Here is a 23,515-nt window from a genome sequence, read left to right as displayed (position 1 = left end):
GAATCACAGATGCTGCAGTTTGTTTGTTTATTTGGTTTTTAGGAGCATTAGCAACTAAGGCCATATTGCTCCGGGGATATGCGGTGGTCATTCTCTGACCTTTCCGCATCCTCTGTATTTGGTGATTACGGGCTCGAACCCTGGTCTAATCAAGAAGCGTGTGCTACGCACTGCTGCTCCTGCCCACCTGGCTACGGAGGTGCCAAGATGCTGCAGTGAGTTAATACAGGTGTGCATTGACTTGCTACAGCAGGAGGGAAATCTATTACTCAATTAGATGTTTATGTGCAATGTTTATGTGCCAACTGAAGCTCTATGTGCTTCAATTACTGACCTTGAAAATAACAGAAAAACTCTGATTTATGGTTTTGCAGCAGCAGCATGTTATAAACTCATTTCTTAAGTTTCTACTCTTGTTTCCACAGTCCAAGACCAAAAGATAACTGAAATGTCTTCTCAGGTAACTGAAATTTGCAACTTTGTTTTCATTTATAATTGTAAGTCCCTGTAGGCGGTACGAGTTTAAAAACCTGTTTTTCTAAATCAAATAATCAGTCAGTTTTGATTATTAAGATAATCAAAACTGGCATGAAACATTAACTATAATATATTTTAAAAAAATAAAAAATAATTAAGCCATTCCATATATTTTCTAGAACAACTATCAAGTAAAATATGTAGGTGACATCCTTCAACTCCAAGTGACTATGTCAGAAATTCATTATAAAAAAAAAAGCTATATGATTAAAATGATTATAAACTCTCTATAATTGTTATCACAGTACGTCAGAAATGTGACAGTAAGCAATTAATATGAAAGTAACCAAATCAATATGAAACATGCTTCCTTAAACAAACAGGGTAGTCTACTTTCAGGTTAACTGCATACCTTCATGTTTCTGACATATCAAAATATCCAAGACTTCTCAGAATATTTAAACAGTTCTACTTTAAAATCTATGGAGAATGTTAAATGCATATTGGTCTATGATATTTCTTTTTATCAAAATTTTTAAATTCTAGATTTTGAAAAATGTAAGGTATAATTTTTTTCTGTTATGACCTTGAAAATGTTTAGCGTGCTACTGCAGCATTATATCATTATAAAGCTAATTTCTGGAGATTTAAAATGAGTACATTTGTACTGTATGTTAATTAGCCTCAGACTTTGATTTGAAATCATTTGTATAGCCCACTTTTATTTATTTTTTTTATTTATTTTTGAAATTTCAAATGGAAATACCTCCTAAAATAAATTATATATGATGTAAAAGAAATTATTAAAATTTATCCATGGTGATCAAAAATATAAAATAATCCCTGAGAATTGTGCATATCTCTCAGTTCATCAATAGTCAAAAATGGACTTAAATAAATGTTAAAATAAACTGTAAATATTAACTATGCATTATGTGCAATAATTATTATAGGGTCCAAAAGGCAATGCTAGCAAAGTAAAAATAATGTAATTATTGTTACACCACTTACCTGTTCTCTGCATCGATATCTTGCTCTCTTAGCAATTGACTATCTTTGTTAATTTAAGCCTTGGGAAAAATTTTGAAGAACTTAGGAAGCAAGAGCTGGATAAGAAAAGCACTGGAACTTTTTAAGAATTTTACTATGCCATAAAAAATTAGCAAAGGCTACATAAGGGTCATCTGCAAAAACAGATAATGGAGTATATATCCATCATCAAACAATATAAGTCCAAGGGATTGTCAGCCAAGTATCAACTCACTCTCTCTCTCTCACCCCCTCCCTCCTTTATATTTGTACCTAGTCCAATCTTCCATCCCCGATAAATAAGGAATATGGGGAATATCTATCCTTTCATTGATAGAATTTTGGATGCCATTCTTTCCAAGAGCCTCCCACACAAGTTATTTTCCTTCTCTTTAATATTTTCTCCTTCAAATATAAAGTGAGTAACAATATTTATTTTATTAATTTAATTAGTTTAAATTTGTCATTAACAATTACTATAAAAAGTATAGAAAATGTCTTATTAAATATTATCAGATAACTGATAAAGCTGAACTATTGCAGGTGCTTCCTAAAATATATGTAACTTACCCTCAGAAACAAAACTGTTCAAATGACATAACAGACTTCCTGCCACCTTCCTGACTTCTGGTTCATCATCTTGCAAAAGGCAAATAAAAGATCTCCAGAGGGCAACTGTTTTATTGACTATGTCACATGCAAATAAAAAAATAAAAAGGCTTTATCTGTATTGACACTTTATTATACTTACAAGACAAAAAAAAAAAAAAATGGCTTTTACATATAAATTACTTCTATCCTCATGGTCATCAGCTTGATTATACTCATATACTAATCAAGTATATTATACTAGTATTATATTAAATTTATTATATTTTATGAAAAGTGTGGTTGAATAATTACATAAATTTCTTTTAAAAAGTTATACACTTCATTATATACATACTCCATGTTATTTATGCAATTCTGAATGGTTTCTTGAACCCTGTAATGAAAATAAGACAAAAGATAAATCTATATTCTATCAAAAAAAAGCAAACCCAACATATTAAATAATAATACTGTATTTTTGTTGATGATTTGGATACAAGCTTGGGTAACAGATATTCAAGACTGCAACCAAAACAAACAAGCAAACTTAGATATCAGTTAAAAAGAAATTGGAAGAGACATGTAACTTGCTCAAATTGTCTTGAAAACAGATAACCAAAGTTGTATCTGATATGTCAATAAGAATGCAATATTATTTAGTATACCAGGTTTGTTATTTAATAGGAAATAGGTTTAAATCTTTATCTAATTTATATTTCAGTAATTCAATAAACCATTTAAAGCTGAAAATATAACATGTAGTCAAGTGAAGAAATTAGGTGCCAACTCAGCATTCTGATGGGAGTCTATAAGAGTTCGAGGTGTAGGGTAAATGCCCTCGAAGAAATTAATATGAGGGCTTATCAAGCTCTCAGCTGACCAACTCAACACCAGAGCTCACTTCTCTGCATCAGGCAACACAGCAGCAATCTCTAGGCTGAATGCGCTGGTCCCACAGGAACTAGTTATTGTCGGTGACTCTATTGTCAGGGAGACGGGGAATATAGTATGCAAAAAGAATAGGTGGAACAGGACCAGGGTATGTCTGTCAGGGGCAAAGGTTGATGACATTGTAGAGCAGATATCACATTTTAAGGGGAAAAAAGGTTATACTGATGTACATGTTGGCACTAATTACCTTAAGAGTAACAGATCTGCAGATTTACTTAACAAGTACAGGTCAATGCTGAAAAAAAGTCGCTAGTTAAATTTGAAAGTGTCTGCAATTCTGCACAGACATGATAGGAGGGAGTATATGATAAGAGCCTTGTCAATCAGTTCGGCCCTGGAGAGATTGTGCAAGGCTCAAGGAGTAAAATTTTTTTCAGCATGGTCTGTGCTTGCTAACAAGAGAGAGCAGGTTGCTGAGGATTTCAAAAGCTGCTGGGAGTCATCATGGAACAAGTAAATACTCAAGCTGTGTTAGGGTAATAAGAGTACGAATAGGTGTTTGTATACTTGCATGTACACCAAGGCTAGGAGTATACTAAATAAATTTAATGTGCTGGTCAAGACATCAAAAGCGGATATTGTTATGGTGCTGCACGGATATAAGCAGTGCAGAATTGGAATTTGGGTAGTAACAATGTGTACAGAAAGGATAGACAGGACAGGACAGGACAGGAAGGGAGAAGAGGTTATGCTGTTAGTTAAGAAACAAGGAAGTGATTCCAATTGACATTGGTGGACAATGCAATGTTGAGTCAGTGTGGTGTGACAAAAGCACTGGGAAAGGGAAAATGAGAGTAGGTGTGTGTGCTATAGGCCTAATGAATTTGATGAGTATAATGAGCAATTGTGCAGAGAAATAAAGTGGACCAGTAAATCCGAATGTCTTATAATGGGGGATTTTAACTTTCCAGATATTGACTGGAACTTGTGGATTGGTCACTTGCACACTAGCAAGAATTTTGTGGATGTATTCTATGACTGTTTTCTACAGCAACATGTTCGAGAGGCAACCAAAGGGTTACTCCCTTTGGTTGCCTCTTGATCTGATTATCAGCAGTGATTATTGATGCATTAAGAATTTGCAGATAAAGGAACCACTGGGTGACAATGATCACAATGTACTGATGTTGGAATTACTTAAAGATGTAATTCCAACATCTACCATCAAGGCTAAAGGGAAGGGCTTTTGCTTTCATAAAAGTGACTACAGTGGTCTCAGACAGTTTTTAAATTCTATACAGGGGAATCAGCTGATGATGTTAACAATGTTGAATTCTAAATGGAAAGCCTTCAGGGACTTAATCTTGGAGGCAACTAGGCTTTTCATATCAACTAAGAAATACTGTTCAAGGTTCAGGTCTAAATGGATGTTGGATGAATTAATGAGGCTCATGGCATAGAAGAAAAATGCATGGGGGAGAATATAAATTATCACAGAAGCGACACAGAAGCCTATGACAGATATAAGCTAGTCTGTAATCAAATCACAGAGGAGGTTAGGCAGGCGAAGGCAGATTACAAGAAATCTTTGGCAAAGGATGTAAAGAAAAACAGCAAATTTTGCATCTATTTTCACACACAAGGAGTTATTCAAGGAGGAGAATGCCAGATGTATGTCTAACTCTAACAGGGAGCTAAGTGATTTTGTGATAACTAACAGCACAGTGATTCTGCCCCAGATAGATTCCATCTGCCCCAGATGGAATCTATCTGGGGCAGATTCCATCTGCCCCAGATAGATTCCATCTGGGGCAGATGGAATCTATCCAGTTATAATGAAGGACGCAGCAAGGAAAGTAAGCAAACCCTTAGCTATAATTATGAGAGCATCCTTAGAGTCAGGGGAAGCCATTGTGCAAATCTGCACATCTGTCCATTGTCCAGACGTTCAAATGTATCCCCAATCCACCAAGGTGGTTCAAAGGTGGCAAATAATTATAGACCTGTTAGTTTAACTTCCGTTCCAGAGAAAATAATGGACTCACTGGTTAAAGAGGTGATACAGGACCACCTAGTGAACACAGCAGGAATAGTTCAGACACAGCATGGGTTTGTTAAGGGGAAGTCTTGTCTGACCAATTTGATTAGATACTATGATGTGGTCTCAAAGGAACTGGATGCTAAAAATAATCTTGATATCATATATTTGGATTTCAGGAAAGCTTTTGATACTGTTGTACATGGAAGACTGCTGTACAAACTGGAACGGTATGGCATTAAGGACAAGTTACTGCAATGGATAAAGGGATGGTTGAGTGGGAAACGGCAGAGTGGTAATAAATGGACACTGCTCTACATGGAATAATGTTATTAGTGGAGTTCCCCAGGGTTCAGTGCTGGGCCCATTGTTGTTTTGTGTATTTATCAACGATACTGATGAAGGTATATCAGGCTTAATGTCCAAGTTTGCAGATGATACAAGGGTTGGCAGGGTTGTTAATGACACTAAAGACCATATGCTACTGCAACAGCATCTAGGAAAGTCAGGCAGATGGGCTGAGAAGTGGCAAGTGAAGTTTAACATTGACAAATGCAAAGTACTGTATATGGGTAGCAGTAACCCAAGAGAAGCGTACCAACTCTGTGGTACTACACTCAGGGAGGTGGAGAATGAAAAAGACCTGGGGGTAATTGTGCATTCAGATATGATGTTCGCTGAGCAGTGCAGTCGGGCTGCCAGAGCAGGTCATGGAGTTTTGTCAATGATATATAGGAATTTTGCTAGCAGAGACAAGGAGGTGATTATCCCTTTGTATAAGGCAATGGTCAGGCTACACCTTGAATACTGTATACAGGTCTGGAGGCTTCATTTTAGGAAGGATGTAGAGTTGCTAGAATGAGTACAGAGGAAGGGCAACAAGATTTGTGAGAGGAACAAAGGGTGTGCTTATGAAAAAAGGCTTAAGTTTTGCAGATTACAGTGTGCTTGGAGACTAGGCACCTGCGAAGTGATTTGATTGAGGTGTATAAGACCTTGAATGGTTTGAGCAGGCTTGATGCTGACAAGATACTTTCGCTTGCTCAGACTAAGAACTTGAGGGAGCATAGATTCAAATTGAGGAAAGACAGATGTAGAATAGACGTGCAAAAGTTTGCCTTGTGAAATGGGAAGGGGGTTTTTTTTTTTTTTTTGTTAATGCTAAGTGTATGCTTAGCAAGTAATGCTAAGTGTATAAGTTATCAAATGTTTGGGTGTTAATTATACATAATGTCTTTCAAACCTCAACTTCTTCATATACAGTAAAGCATTCTTCTTCATTGGTTATCCAGACTTACGTAAAATATCCTTCAATCAGAATAAATACAACATTGGTAATAAGCTGGAGCATCCCATTCTAAAATGTGTCAATGTTAAAAGGGTCTGATGCACAGTTGCTAATGGAAATATGATTTGGTATAAATATATTCATTTCTATATTTCAAAATGACCACTATGAGAGAGAGAGAGAGAGAGAGAGAGAGAGAGAGAGAGAGAGGGGGGGGGGGCAGGAGATTATGCTGATATTGTGAGAGAGAGGGGGGGGGCAGGAGATTATGCTGATGGGTGTATTTGAGATTTTTACAGGATTAGTAAAAACAAGAAAACAAAAAAAGTGTGTGTGTGTGTGTGTGTGTGTGAATGAGAGAGAGAGAGAGAGAGAGAGCAATGCTATTGCAGAACTAACGCATATTACAGATTGAAGAATGTATAATTTCAGTGAACAGTATTCTATTTTGACTTTGTTTTACATTGTTCACTGTGACCCTGCATTATGTTAGTTAATCTATTAGTATGCTGTCAGTTTTCCAGCAAATATTCTTGCACCCCTTCTATTTAAGTGTATCCCATCCCTGTAAAAACAGGGATGGGATACACTTTCTCCTGTTAACAAGGGATGGGATACATTTTCTCCTGTTAACAAGCACAAACCAAGCTGAGAAAAATTCTACCCCATTCACCTTCCACATTCTCTCCAGAGCCAAACTGAGTGACAAGTTTCTCAACATGTACTTCCTCCTATTGTGTCTGGACAGAACTGCAGACAACTTCAATCCTAACTTGCAACTTTTTTCCAACATTACCCTGTACTTATTAAGTAAGTCCTCAGATCTCCTACTCTTAATCTGTTGTTGTAGAAGTCGATAGCTTAAATAAATTCAAGGAAAAACTAGACAAACGTTTGGAGGGAATGGATGGGTGAAATGGGCAGTTATTATTTTTTTTTCTGATGCTGTATAAGCTTGCTTTCTTGCATCGTATGCCTCTGTTAATGTTAATATCATTAGTGCCAACGTCACGTTTTGTGCCTTTAAAAGAGTACATATGCCCTACAACATCATCTACTTTTTCCCCTGACAGATATACCCTGGTCCTATCCCACCTATTCTTCTTGCACAACATATCTCCCATTGGAGAGTAGCATTAGCATTAGTAGAGGCATACGATGCAAGAAAGCAAACTTATGCAGCATCAGCCAAAAAAAAAAAAGCCTCCCATTTCAACCCTCCATTCGTTCTAAATGCCTGTCCACCTCAGCCTTAAATTTATTTAGGCTATCAGCTTCCACAACAAAAGATGAAAGTATGTTCCACCAACCAAGTACCCGTTGGCTAAAGGCAAATTTACGCACGTCTATTCTACAACCATCTTTCCTCAATTTGAAACTGTGCCCCCTCAGGTTCTTAGTCTGAGCAAGAGGAAGAATCCCATCAGCATTCAGCTTGCTCAACTCATTCAAGGCCTTATACACCTCAATCAGATCACCTTGCAAGTACTTACTCTCCAGGTGCTGCAATTTGCAAAACTTAAGCCTTTCTTGGTAAGAGCACCCCTTTGTTTCCCCTCAAAAATCTTGTTGCCCTTCTTTGTACTCATTCTAGTAACTCAACATCCTTCCTAAAATGAGGCCTCCAGACATGTACACAGTACTCCAGGTGTGGCCTGACCATTGCCTTGTATAATGGGATAATCACCTCCCTGTCCCTGCTAGCAAAATTCCTATATATCATTGACAAGACTCCATGATCTGCCTTGTTAATGTTATTAGTTATTAAACTAATGCTATTAGTGTAGTCCCACAAGGTTTGGTGTTGGGTCCACTGTTGTTTTGTATATTTATCAATGATATTGATGAAGGTATATCAGGCTTAGTGTCAAAGCTTGCAATGATACAAAGGTTGGCAGGGTTGTTAATGACAGTAATGGTAGGGTGCTACTGCAACAGGATCTACAAAATTTGGGCAGATGGGCTTAGAAGTGGCAACTGAAGTTTAACATTCACAAATGCAAAGTACTGCATATGGTTAGAAGTAACCCCAGAGAAACGTATCAACTGTATGGTACTACACTTAAGGTGGTAGAAAATGAAAAAGACCTCGGAGTAATTGTGCAGTCAGATATGAAGTTTTCTGAGCAAGGCAGACGGGCAGCCAGGGCAGGTCATGGAGTTTTGTCAATAATATACAGGAATTTTGCTAGCAGGGAAAAGGAGGTGATTGTCCCTCTGTATGAGGAAATGGTCAGGCCACGCCTTGAGTACTGCGTACAGGTCTGAGGCCTCATTTTAGGAAGGATGAAGATTTGCTTGAGTGTGCACAGAGAAGGGCAACAAGATTGGTGAGAGGAATGAAGGGATGCTCTTACCAAGAGAGGCTTAAGTTCTGCAAATTGCAGCAGCTGGAGACTAGGCACCTACGAGGTGATCTGATTGAGGTGTACAAGGCCTTGAATGGGATGAGCACGCTGAATTCTGATGGGTTCTTCCAATTGTTCAGATTACGAATCTAAGGCGGCATAAATTCAAATTGATGTAGCATAGATGTGCAGAAATTTCCCTTTAGCCAGCGGGTGGTTAATTGCTGGAACAAACGTCCATCTGTCATTGTGGAAGTTGATAGGTTAAATAAATTTAAGTAGGAACTTGACAAACATTTAGAGGGAATTGTTTTGTACTTTTTTTTTTTTTTTTGGCTGATGCTGCATAAGCTCATACATTTGCTTTCTTGCATCACATGCCACTACTACTACTGGCTGTCCATCTGCCAGGGCAGGTCATGGAGTCTTGTACTCAGTGAACTTCGTATTTGACTGCACAATTATCCACAGGTCTCTTTCACTTTCCACTTCCCTGAGTGTAGTTCCACACATTTGGTTATGTTTCCCTTCAGTTATTGCTATCCAAATGCAGTACTTTGCATTTGTCAATGTTAAACTTCATTTGCCACTTCTCAGCCCACTTGCCCAACTTATCTAGATCCAGTTGGAGTAGCATACTGTCTTTACTGTCGTTAACAACCCTGCCAACCTTTGTATCATCTGCAAACTTGGACATTTAACCTGATATACCTTCATCAATATCATCGAAAAATATACAAAACGACAATGCACCCAACACCAAACCCTGGGGAACTCCACTAATAACATTTGTCCACAAATAGCAGTGTCCATTGTTTACCACTCTTTATCCATTGTAGCAACTTACCCTTAATGCCTGGCATATATCTCCAATTTGTACAGCAGTCTACCATGTTCAACAATATCAAAAACTTTCCTGAAATCCAAGTATATGATATCAAAATTATTTTTGGCATTCAGTTCCTTTGTGACCACATCATAGTATGCAATCAAACTGGTCAGACAAGACCTAACTTTAACAAACCCATGTTGTGTCTAAACTATTAACTGTAGTCTTGTCTAGATTATCCTGCAATGCTTCTTTAACCAGTGATTCCATTATTTTTCCCGGAACACAAGTTAAACTACCAGGTCGGTAGTTACTTGTGTCACCTTTTGAACACCTTTGGGAATTGGTGATACATTTGCAAACCCCAGTCCATGGGGACCTCCCCGAGGCGAAGGAAGCTCTCATAATTATGGCTAAGGGTTTGCCTACTTTGCTGCCTCCTTTAATATAACTGGATAAATCACGTCCACTTATATTTATATTTAACTTCAACAATTTCTCCTCCACTTTGCTCTCAGTTATTACAAAATCACTTAGCTCCCTGTTAGAGTTTGATAAACTTCTGGCACTCCCCTCATGTGCATTAAAGCCTAAGTTGCTGATGCACCAACAAATTTAACAACAACAACAACAACTGCCCTCATTGATTAACTCCTCATGTGTGAATGTAGATGCAAAATACTCATTCAGTTTATCAGCTACCTGAGCATGATCATCAATAGTCAACCCATCTATGTTAAGTAGTCCAATCTGATTCATCCCTTTCCTTCTAGAGTTTACATAAGTAAAGAACTCTTTGCTGTTTTTCTTTGCATCTTTTGCCAAAGATTTCTCGTAATCTGCTTTCGCCTGCATAACCTCCTTTGTGACTTGATTACAGACTAGTTTATACCTGCCATAGGCTTCTGTGTCACCTGATACTTTATATGCATCCCATACATTCTTCTTCTCTGTCACAAGCCTCATTAATTCATCTGACATCCATTTAGGCCTAAAACTTGAACAGTATTTCTTAGTTGGAATGAAAAGCCTAGTAGCCTCCAAAATTAAGTCGCTGAAGGCTTCCCATTTAGAATGTGTACAGAAAGGATAGACAGGATAGGAAGGGAGGAGGAGTTATGCTGTTAGTTAAGAAACACAAAAAATCTAAGTAAGTGCATTGAGTTGACAAAGATGGACAGTGCAATGTTGGGTCAGTTTGGTGTGACGTAAGTACTGGAAAAGCAAAAATGTTTAACATTTACAAATGCAAAATACTGCATATGGGTAGCAGTAACCCCATAGAAATGTACCAACTGTGTGGTGTTACACTCAGGATAGTGGAGAATGAAAGAGACCTGGGGTAACTGTGCAGCCAAATATGAAGTTTTCTGAGCAGTGCAGACAGGCTGCAAGAGTAGCTTATGGGGTCTTGTCAATGATATACAGGAATTTTGCTAGCAGGGATAAGGAGGTGATTATCCCCTTGTATAAGGTAATGGTCAGGCCACACCTTGAATACTGCACACAGATCTGGAAGCCTCGTTTTAGGAAGGATGTAGAGTTGCTAGAATAAGTACAGAGAAGGGCAACGAGACTGGTGAGGGGAACAAAGGGGTGCTCTTATGAAGAAAGGCCTTAAGTTCTGTAAATTGCAGCACCTGGAGACTAGGCACATGATCAGATTCAGGTGTATATGGCCTTGAATGGATTGAGCAGGTTCAATGCTGATGAGATTCTTCCTCTTGCTCAGATTACAAATCTGAGGGAACAAACTGAAATTGAGGAAAGACAGTTGTCAAATATATGTGCAGAAATTTGCCTTTAGCCAGCTTGATTGCTGGAACAAATTTCCATCTGTCACTGTGGAAGTTGATAGCTTAAATAAATTCAAGGAAGAAGTGGACAAATGTTTGGAGCAAATGGAAAAGTTTTTTCTTTTTTTTTCAGGCTGATGCTGTATAAGCTTGCCTTCTTACATCATATGCCTCAAGTAATTCTAATTTATTTGCAAAAAGAAAAAAAAAGAAAAAAAATTCCACACATCATCTGTCCATCCGCTCCAATAGTCTGTCTAGTTCTTCCTGAATTTATTCAAACTATCCACTTCCACAACAACAGATAGAAGTCTGTTCCAACAATTGGCAACCTGCTGACTTATGGCAAACTTCCATATATCTATCCTGCAACCATTCTTCAAGTTGAATTTATGCTCCCATGTGTTTGTGGTTTGAGCAAGAGGAAGAATGCCATCACCATTGAGATTGCTCAATTGATTCAAAGCCTTAAACTCCTTAATAAGATCACCTTACAGGTGCACCTCCATGTGGTGCTATTTTCTGACCTGATGCCTTTTTTTGGTAAGAGCACTCCTTTTTTCCCTCACCAATCTTATTGCCCTTCTCTACATGAGATTAGTGGGGGGAAAAGAGGGGTGCTCTTATCAAGGAAGGTTTCAGTCTACAAACTGCATATTGCACACAGTATTCCAAATGTGGTCTTACAATTGCCTTATACAGTAGAATTATTATTTTTTTTAATGAAAAACCCAAGCACGACAGGTATTAGAACCAATAGTACCTAGTACTGCACATGGGTTGAAGGTTGTGAAGATGAAAGAAGATACAATCTATACACTAGCATATAGTTATGCAGATGGTAGTGTGCAAAAATCATATGAAAGATAAAGAAATTTAAGAGATTTTTCATATTTTTTCATTTTCTTCCTAAAGTGAGTCAACATTTTCTTTTTGTATATATATGGAGTCTTTGTCCTATCCCAGCTGTAGTTACACCACTTTGCACGAGTTGGTACAGTGTTGTGGTGACAGAAATAAGTATAGACTTTGAATTTCATTTTTTTTTATTTCTTTTCAGCATTTTCCTATTTGTTCAAGCTATTTAATTACAGCATGATTACAAATAGCAGTTTGCAGCAAAATCACACATCATATTAAATGTTACTTGTAATCATTAAGCTTTAAATAATCTGAAATTTTTTACCATTACACCATACAGGTAAAATTAATTTCAACATTGAGATGTACAGTACTTGCATTTTCACTGTGCATTAGGAAATAAAATTTATCTACATTTAATAACTTTGTTGAAACTTACATTATTTAAATAATGCAAATGAAATAAGTAAATATGTTAAAAATTCAAGTACAAATTCTGAGCAAAAAGTCACGTAATGAGAGTTTAATAAAATGACTGTACATTATATGTGAAAGCACTTGGACTATTGTGCCTACTTTTTTTTTTTATTTTTTATTTTGGCCAGCTGATTTTAAACTGCAGTGAACATTGCAAGGTAATACACTACTTTAAAACAAATGACCTTGACTAAGCTTACATTTATTTATAGGATAAGACAAATAAATGACATGTGAACCTTTTCCTAATGTCAGCTGCACCAATAGTGCAATATCTAAGCAACTTGCTTGTCTGGGGGAGGGGGGAAATACACAGACTAAAAGGTTAAAAGTGGATGCAAGCAGAGGCAAAAGTGATTCTTGCACTGCTTCTATTAGAATGAGCAGCAGCCTGGAAAGCAAGGTAGTGGACATTTCCAGGACTGCTGGAAGTCATAGTGGAACAAGTAAATACATGGGCTGTGTTAGGGTAATTAAGAGTAGGAACAGGTGCATGTATATTTGCATGTACACCAATGCTAGGAGTTTAGTTAATAAATTTGATGAGCTTGAAGTGCTAGTCAAGACATCAAAAGCATATATTGTTGGAATATCAGAGATGTGGTGTCACACACATAAGCAGTGCAGAATTGGAATTTGGGGAGTACAATGTGTACAGAAAGGGAGGATGGGTTATGATATTAGTTAAGAAACACAAAATTTAAGGAAGTGCATACAGTATGTCCCACCAACTTTTCTTACTATTGAATACAAAATGAATTGTCAAATTAATAGAGCAAGCTCATCAGGGAAAAGATCTAAACCTCCCAAGTACTTCCTAATTCATTTCACAAATATACATGGTCTCAATTCTAATCTCAACGAGGTCCATTTCCACTTGCAGTCTGCCAAACCGATGTACTTTTTCTGACAGAATCTCAGTTATCGGTTGATTCAACTACTGCTCATCACAGATGCCCAAATTATTCGCTGTATGATTCCTTTTGCCTCAAAGGTGGTACTTGTGCATATGTCCATTCCAATATTCCCTGTCAGAGACTTGGTAATTTGGAATCTCCTTTTTTCGATCTTTTCTGGCTTAAAATCTCTCTGTCTACCTCATTGTGTCAAATTCATCTGTTGTCTCTACCGTTCTCCCAACTCCACTAATCACTTGGAGCTCTTTGACTTCCTCTCTTTGCAACTTGACTTTCTCCAGTCCAACTTTCCTAACAGTGAGGTAATTTTCCTTGGTGATTTTTAATGATCACAACTCCAGCTCCTTCCATTTTCTAGTCACACCGACCCAGCAGGTCAAGATGCTGAGGCTTTTGCAATTACTAATGACCTTGCACAGATTATTCATTTACCTACAAGAATATCGGACAATCCTAATCATATAGCCAATACGCTTGATCATTTTCTCACGAACAACCCTTCTAAGTACACAGTCAAAGTGAGAGGTACTTTAGGCACTTCAGATCACAACTTGGTGATTGTCTCTTCTCCAATGGAACCTTTATCTCATGGATATTACCAACCTTGTGTCGTTTGGCATTACAAGAATGCAAAATGGGATGACCTGCGAGACTTCTTTTCTTCTTTTCCTTGGTCGGATTAATGTTTCAAAACTTCTGATGTCAACGTTTGCTCAGATCGTGTCAGTGAAATTATTCTTGCAGAAATGGAATACTTTATCCCACACTCCACTTTAAAATCTCGTCCTTTATCAAAACCTTGGTTTTCCAATAAATGTGCTAAGGCTCTTCAAGAGAAGAATGTTGCATATCGTAATTGGCTTGTTTCTAATTCTTCAGTTTCATTTTCTGCCTACACCAAAGCTCACAACAATTGTAAAGCAGTTATTAATCAGTCCAAACTAGAGTTTGAACAGGCTAAGAGTAGAAAACTCGCTTCTTGCCCTAATGGTAGCCAAGCATTCTGGTCTCTTGCCAAAGCTATTGTCCAAAACTTTTGCCCATCTCTGCTCCCACCTCTGTCTAAACCAGATGGTTCTGTTGTCACTTCAGCCAAGGATAAAGCTGACCTGCTAGCATCCCATTTTTCTTCCAACTCATGTATTAATGATCTTGGTAAAACACCTCCCACCATTCCCAACACACTCCATTCAATGAATCCTGTGGTCTTCCGTCAAAAGGATGTCAGAAGGATTTTGACGAATCTTGATGCTAAGAAAGCTCCAGGTCCCGATGGTATTTCTCCACTTGTTCTCAAAACATGTGCTCCTGAACTTACTACTATTCTTTGCCGCCTTTTTTCACTTTCTTATTCCAAAGGCGTTTTTCCTTCTGCTTGGAAATTTGCTCATATCCAGCCAGTTCTTAAAAAGGGTGACAAATCCCTCTGGCTTTGTCACAAATTTATGGACTAATTCAATGGAAAGGTTCTGTGAAACACAAGTAGTTGCTCTTGACATCTCAAAGGCTTTCAATCGTGTTTGGCATAAAGGTCTTCTAAGCAAGCTTCCATCTTATGGTTTGCCAATTTTTAGTAATTGGTTATCCAGTTTTCTCTCTGGTCGCTCACTGTGGTTGATGGTAGATGGCTCTCTGTCTTCTAACTTCTCCACTAATGCCGGTGTCCCCCAAGGTTCAGTTCTTTCCCCCACTCTTTTCCTCTTGTATATTAATGACCTTCTTCCACTGAATGCAAATCCTATCCATAGTTTTGCCGATGATAGCACATTGCATTACACCTTCCATTTTGAGAAACCTTGTCCTGCTCAATCAGCTTCAACTTCTCGAAAATCTGCTACCATCAAGTAATTCTTCAAGAATTCTGCTTGAAGATCGGAATTCTTGAAGAATTCCGATCTTCAAGTAATTCTCCAGTGGAGCAAACACAACTTAGTTGATTTCAACTCTTCTAAAACTCAGTCTTGTCTGATATCTCACGAAAAGGATTCTTCTGCTCCTATGCTTATCTTTAGTGACACTCCGATTTCTAGGCAAAATGATATATCTCTTTTGGGGATTACCCTGACTTCTAATTTCTCTTGGCACAAGCACATTACAAATATTGCTTCCTCTGCATCTAAAAAACTTGGTTTTCTCTTTCACTCTCGGCGTTACTTTTCTTCACACATGATGAGTTATTCAATGAGGGGAGTGCCAGAAGTTTATCAAACTCTAACAGGGAGCTGAGTGATTTTGTAATAACTGAGAGCAAAGTGGAGGAGAAATTGTTGAAGTTAAACATAAAGAAGGCACCTGGGGTGGACGGGATCTATCCAGTTATATTAAAGGAGGCAGCAAAGAAAGTAAGCAAACCCTTAGCCATAATTATGAGAGCTTCCTTGGACTCAGGGGAGGTACCAATGGAGTGGAGGTGTACAAATGTATCACCAATTCACAAAGGGGGTTCAAAAGGTGACACATATAGACCTGTTAGTTTAACTTGTTTCCGGGGAAAATAATGAAATCACTGGTTAAAGAAGCATTGCAGGATCATCTAGACAAGACTGCAGTAATAGTTAAGACACAGCATGGGTTTGTTAAAGCGAAGTCTTGTCTGACCAATTTGATTGGATACTATGATGTGGTCACAAAGGAACTGAACGTCAAAAATAATTTTGATATCATATACTTGGATTTCAAAAAAGCTTTTGATACTGCTGCACATGGACAACATGTACAAATTGGAGATTCGAGAGGTATGGTATTAAGGGTAAGTTGCTACAATGGATAAAGGGATGGTTGAGTGGGAGACGACAGAGAGTGGTAATCAATGGAAACTGCTCTTTGTGGACAAATGTTATTAGTGGAGCTTCCCAGGGTTCAGTGTTGAGTGCACTGTTGTGTTGTATATTTATCAATGATATTGATGAAGGTATATCAGGTTTAATGTCCAAGTTTGCAGATGATACAAAGGTTGGCATCAGGCAGTTGTTAATGACAGTAAAGACAGTATGCTACTCCAACTGGATTTAGATAAGTTGGGCAAGTGGCAACTGAGTTTAACATTGACAAATGCCAAGTACCGCATATGGGTAGCAATAACCAAAGGGAAACGTAACTTAATGTGTGGTACTACACTCAGGGAAGTGGAAAGTGAAAAAGACCTCGGGGTAATTGTGCAGTCAAATATGAAGTTCGCTGAGCAGTGCAGACGGGCAGGTCATGGTCTTGTCGAGGATATATAGTAGTTTTGCTAGCAGGGACAGGGTGGTGATTATCCCGTTATACAAGGCAATGGTTAGGCCACACCTAGAGTACTGTGTACAGGTCTGGAGATCTCATTTTATGAAGGATGTACAGTTGCTAGAACGAGTACAAAATAGAGCAACAAGATTGGTGAGGGGAACAAAGCCGTGCCCTTATCAAGAAAGGCTTAAATTCTGCAAATTGCAGTGCTTGGAGAGTAGGCAACTGCGAGGTGATCTGATTGAGGTGTATAAGGCCTTAAATGGGTTGAGCAAGCTGAATGCTGATGGGATTTTTCCTCTTGCTCAGATTAGGAACCTGAAAGGGCACAGTTTCAAATTGAGGAAAGATAGTTGTAGAATAGATGTGCAGAAATTTGCCTTTAGCCAGTGGGTAGTTGCTTGGTGGAACAGACTTCCATGTTTTGTTGTGGAAGTTGATAGCCTAAATAAATTTAAGGCTGAGCTGGACAGGCATTTGGAATGAATGTAGGGGTGAAATGGGAGTTTTTTTTTTTTTTTTTTTTGGCTGATGCTGCATAAGCTTGCTTTCTTGCATCATATGCCTCCATTAATTCTAACTTATACAGGGGTTTGTGCGAATAAAGACCATTTCAATAGTCACAAGTTTCAAGACGCTGCAACTTTTTTTTTTTTTTGACGCATGCTTGGTTTCAGAAATTCAGCCATCACAGAAGTTTCTGTGATGGCTGAATTTCACAGATAAGTTGGGCTTGAAAGGAAAAATCTTAAGGTTTTCAGCTTTTTTTCACAAAAATTTCATTGTGCAAAACTTTCATTCTGCAAAACTTTAAAATTAATTTTCATTAAAATCAACTGTTTACAGACTTTACTTCCAAAACAAATTATCACACTTTTGGTTAACAAAGAATTCCAGTATGAAAAAAAAAAAAAAAAGTTATTGGGCCTTCCATTTTATATATCCCCTTTCAGTATGAATGTGCTAGACCACAAACTTGATTTTGATTGGATGAAATGCGCATGTTTTATTCTGTGCCAAGAAAGTTGGTGAAAGCTGTATTTGTGAATGAGCTAGTCACTAAAAATGCAATCTCACAATTCACATAAAGCATTGAGCTGAGGTAATGTGTTTTTTATTAGTGTGTTTTGTAAGTTGATACAGCAGAATTCTATTTGTATTTGAATAGGAAAAAAAAAAAACTGAAGATTGTTCATTCATGCATATTAGTAGTAGTAGTGGCATGTGATGCAATCAAGTGTATGAGCTTATGCAGCATCAGCCAAAAAAAAAAAAAAAAAAAAAAAAAAATCACGCAATTCCCTCCAAATGCCTGTCCAGTTCCTCCTTAAATTTATTTAACCTATCAACTTCAACAGCAACAGATGGAAGTTTGTTCCAGCAATTAACCACCTGCTGGCTAAAGACAAATTGCCGCACATCTATTCTACATCTGTCTTTTCTTATTTTGAATTTATGCCCCCTTAGGTTTGTAATCTGAAAAAGTGGAAGGATCCCATCAGAATTCAGCATGCTCAACCCATTCAAGGCCTTATACACCTCAATCAGATCACCGCGCGCCTAGTCTCCAGCCACTGCAATTTGCAGAACTTAAGCCTCTCTTGGTAAGACGATCCCTTCATTCCCCTCACCAATCCTTGCTGCCCTTCTCTGTACATGTTCAAGCAAATCTACATCCTTCCTAAAACAAGTAATATAAAAAAAAAATTTTTCAAGTCAATTCCTACTTAGGTCAACAACAAACTTTCGACTTCAAAAATTTATCAAAAAATTATTGATTTTCGCAAGAATTGAACTCGCATTCTTCACCTTCACGTGAAAAATACTGAAATCCTTGCATTTTACCGATTGAGCTACTGCCTGTTGATTTCAATTTTATTCCTAAATTTATATCCTGCTAAATATCTTATATAAAAGAAATTTTTTTCTCCCATATAAAACTAAAATTAATTAATTAATATTTGAAAAAAAACTGTATTAACATCAAGTGTCATCCACTACAAGTTTAAAAAAATGTATTTGAACTTGAGTAGATGAATAAAAAATATTTTATTAACGACTGAAAATTTGAACAAGATATATAAATATATATAGGGAGAGTGTGAACTAATAGTAGGAATTGAATGAGGCCTCCAGACCTGTACACAGTACTCAAGGCATGGCCTGACCATTGCCTTATACAGAGGGACAATAACCTCCTTTCCCTGCTAGCAAAATTCCTATATATCATTGACAAAACCCCATGACCTGCCCTGGCAGCCTGTCTGCATTGCTCAGAAAACTTCATATCTGACTGCACAATTACTCCCATGTCTTTTTCATTTTCTACCACCTTAAGTGTAGTACCACACAGTTGGTATGTTTCTCTGGGGTTACTTCTACCCATATGCAGTACTTTGCATTTGTCAAGGTTAAACTTCAGTTGCCTTTTCTTAGCCCATTTGCCCAAATTATCTAGATCCTGTTGCAGTAGCATACTGCCATTACTGTCATAAACAACCCTGCCAACCTTTGTATCATCTGCAAACTTCGACACTAAGCCTGATATAAGGTATATCAGGCTTCATCAATATCATTGATAAATATACAAAACAACAGAGGGCCCAACACCGAACCCTGTGGGACTCCACTAATAACATTAGTCCACGAAGAGCAGCACCCATTAATTACCACCCTCTGTCTTCTCCCACTCATCCATTCTTTTATTCATTGCAGCAACTTGTCCTTAATGCCATACCTCTCCAATTTGTACAACAGTTTTCCATGTGCAACAGTGTCAAAAGCTTTCCTGAAATCCAAATATATGATATCAAAATTATTTTTTGCATCCAGTTCCTTGTAACCACATCATATTATTCCAATGTTGTTCTGTAATCAGATAACAGTATCTTAAAGGAGCTTTGGTCATTGTTAGTATAGTAATCTTACTGTTCCCAGTTCAGGGAGTGCCTGTATATTTAGTTTGCATTTGCCCTCCTTGAATGTCACCTAAAAAAACAAGCAAATGGCCCAGAAGTAAATGTTTCCTTATCTATGTTTCCTCTGAATATGGCATGTGAAAGAAATCAGCATTAGTTGAAGCATATGATGCAGGATAGCAAGCTTATACAGCATCAGCCAAAAAAAAAACAAAAAAAACCTTCCCATTTCACCCATCCGGTCACTCCAAATGTTTGTCTAGGTCAGCCTTAAATTTATTTAAGCTATCAACTTTCACAACAACAGTTGGAAGTCTGTTCTAGCAATCAACTCCCTGCTGGCTAAAGGGAAACTTCTGCACATCTATTCTACAACTGTCTTTCCTCAATTTGAATCTATGGCCCCTTGGGTTCTTAATCTGAGCAAGCAGAAGTATCCCATCAGCATTGAGCCTACTGAAACCATTCAAGGCCTTATACACCTCAATCAGATCACCTTGCAGGTGCTTAGTCTCTAGATGTTGCAATTTGCAGAACTTAAGGCTCTCTTGGTAAGAGCACCCCTTTGTTCAGTGCAACTGCAGCAAAGTGAATGGATGAAAATTATACACTGGTTCAAATACATACAGAAAAATTTTGAAAGTGAAAATCATTTATTTTATTTTATTTTTGATTTTCACTGTACTGTATAATAATACTTTTCCATGTATTGTGTTACTTTTCTCTCAATGCAGAATGCACTGTATAGTACTAAGTACAACAAACAGCAGAATAAGAATGCATATTTTAACATTTCTTTCTTTCTTTCAGCCATTTATGCATGACTATCCAAAATTCCAAGATTAGATAACATTGCTGAATTACAAGAAGTTTGACTAAATAAGATACCAGTGAAAGGAGAAATGGGTTGTTTACACTATATGGCAAGATAAATAAAACCACATGGCACTATTACTGTATCTGCAAATCAAAAGTATTCCAAAGTCAGTTTGTCTATTTGGCAAGATAAAAAAAAAAAAAAAAAAAAAAAAAACTCTAGTTGCTGGGAGAAAAGAATCATGCAACCCTGCAATTGATCTTAGAGACACCAATCACAAAATATGGCTGAGATGGTGTCAGAAAGACATAGGAAGGATGTGGATGGACTGACAACAAGTTATGTGTTCCAGTGAGTTCCAATTTAGCACTGATAGAAGAGTGTACAGATGTAGCAAACTACACGAAGCACCATAACAATCCTATTATGTATTAAGAGCTACTAAAGGAGATGTGATGGTTTGGAGAATGTTTTTTGTGGCATACCTTTGTACAGTCTCCAAGATTTTCATCCCTGATTTGAAAGGAGGACAATTTGAAAGTTAAGACATTTCTAAACATTGTTGTGGATCAGACACACCTCACAATGTTGCATGTTTACCCCTGTGGACAGGGGTACTTTCAAGATGACAATGCAACCATCCACAGTACTAAATGTGTGAAAGAATGGCTCTTAAAAATAACGAGGAAGACTTCAACCATCTGCTCTGGTAAGCCCTATATCTCGACCCCGTCAAGCTCTGTGGGAAGAACCAGTGAGGTGTGTCTGCTAGTAGAACTCTGCTCATGTCACTCAAGGAAATGAGGACAGTTTTGTTACATGAATGGCCCAATAACCTTTGTTTTCTATTTCTTAATACCTTGTTGGTTCCATGCCACAATGTATCAGAGCAGTGATTAGACAAATTTTGGTCTAATACACTCTAAGTTCATGATGCCAATAAAGCTGTCAGAAAGTGTAGATACACTGGCAAAGAAGTAGGCACCTAGTGTTGCAGAACGAACAAACTATTGAGGCCCCCCTCTCTGTACCTGTACATACTTTGACTTAACGTTTAATTTGACGTGCATGTTTAAATTAGTTGTACAAAAACCAGCAATTGCCAATTTTTAGATTTTGCACTGTACTAATAGTAACCACCTCCAAGATTTTGAAAATAGGATAGAATTGTTACTATGCAGAGAATTGTATTTCCATTCCATGAAAATGGAAATACAGCTCTCTCTCTCTCTCTCTCCTGTTAATCTCGTTGAGAATCTTTCAATCGGAAGACAACTGCAGCATTATCATAAGTAAAACCTTCTACTTTAAGAAAAATATGCCTTCATTAACAATTATGTAAATATATGATTTTCATAATGTATAATCAAAATTATTAATGTGCAAATATATATTACATATAAAATGAGTATATAATATTTCGGGAAGAGATTACATGTTCAGTATATGTAACCCCCTGCCCATAGTACCTCATACCCTGCTATGTAATTAGCACCCTCCTGGCACTTTACTGTCCTGGGGTGCTTCCTTTTGTGGAATAAACAGATCCATAGGGCTGCATATCAATTCAAACTAAAAAATTTTCTCCAACACTGTTCATGAATTACCTGCTTGATCTTGCCCTTCAGAATTTTTGGCACATCAACTCCAAGCCAGTTGTAATAGTAACTCCAGCTTGTATGGTGCATTATGTTTTTATTATCTGTTCATGAGACAATCTGCAGGTAGTGAGGGCTGACAAACTCAATAACTCAAGGGGAAAAGGACTACTACCACTACTACTCTCTCAGACTGAAACAGGCTAATAACACTCTCATTGAAGAGACCATTAAGAACTTTTCTAGTCTCTGATGGGATGCAAACAGGCATCATTGACAAATGAGCAATAGATAATTTTAAACATATATATTATACAAGGATATATGAATTCTACATTTCATAATACTATAAAATAATTACGATGCAGAACTGAACTGTAAAGTGGGACTACTGCTGACAAAAATGATTTTCAAAGTTGGCCATGAACAAAATTTTTAAACTGCACTTCACTAACAAGCAAGGCCAATTAGATGAAGGGTTCATTACATGTATATAAATATGGTCAGTTACTCATTTATTGCCATGCAAAAAGAGTAAGGGAAATACTCCAGCAGAGAAAAGCTAGAGAAGTTTACATTGAATAAAAAAAAAAGCTCTTTAAAACTGGAAATTACAAGTCTATTAAAGTTAAAGGCTTCACATCACTTATATGATATAACTGAGTTTAATACAGTTGGAGAATAATATTACATGGTGTTTTTCCATGGAACCTACATTTCTATAATGACCTCTACTCTTATACTATGTGAATATTAAGAAGTTTATTTAGCTATTAACTAAATCACTATACATTAAGGTAATGTTTTGGGAACCATATTGGAATTCATCCTCAGATCATATATAGGCTATTTTTTGAGGATTAGAAAGAAAAAAGAAACTAAATTACTATTATGTTAAAATTAATATTACATATACAAAACTTCTGGTAGATAAATACAATTTATGCTAGTACATTGGTCCTTGAGGTTGTCACAGACATTTTCTCAGATATGCCTGACAAGCTGTACTTGCTACCTGGGAGTCTAAACTGCTATTGGAACTGATATTCAAGTCAAGTGGACCCAATTTCAGCAAAGTCTGGACAGTCTGTAACAGCCAAATCCTCTGCTTGCACCTTCACGATGGTGGTGGGACTGTTAGTAATACACATGCACAATTACTGTTAGTAATTGTGCATGGGTATAACCCCCATGCACAAGCATACTGTGGGTGACCACCAAGGTGGGAACCAACGTAAGCAGGGTTCGAGGTGTGATGCCCACACCACACGGAGGAATGCCACCCCTTCTGTGTTACCAGCAATACTAGGTGGTAGATGACTCTTATCAACCGGTGCAGCACCACCACTTTGCTTATTAGAAGCTTAAAGTGGTGGAACCCACGTTTAGTCTCCAGAGCTAAGTTCCAGTCAACC

General features: G+C 37.4%; 1 protein-coding gene across 1 annotated transcript in view; it reads right to left on the bottom strand.

Annotated features, from left to right (window-relative positions):
• Window positions 1-23,515, bottom strand: part of LOC150085111 (tRNA (32-2'-O)-methyltransferase regulator THADA-like) — a 184,464-nt gene that overhangs the window by 20,249 nt on the left and 140,700 nt on the right. The gene's annotated exons all lie outside the window — the stretch shown is intronic.

Source organism: Mastigoproctus giganteus, chromosome 6 (genome assembly GCF_048544385.1).
Source record: "Mastigoproctus giganteus isolate SK-2022 chromosome 6, ASM4854438v1, whole genome shotgun sequence".
In the NCBI taxonomy this organism is placed as follows: Eukaryota; Metazoa; Arthropoda; class Arachnida; order Uropygi; family Thelyphonidae; genus Mastigoproctus; species Mastigoproctus giganteus.
The sequence above is the reverse complement of the archived record's forward strand: the minus strand, read 5'-3'. Positions and strand labels throughout refer to the sequence as shown.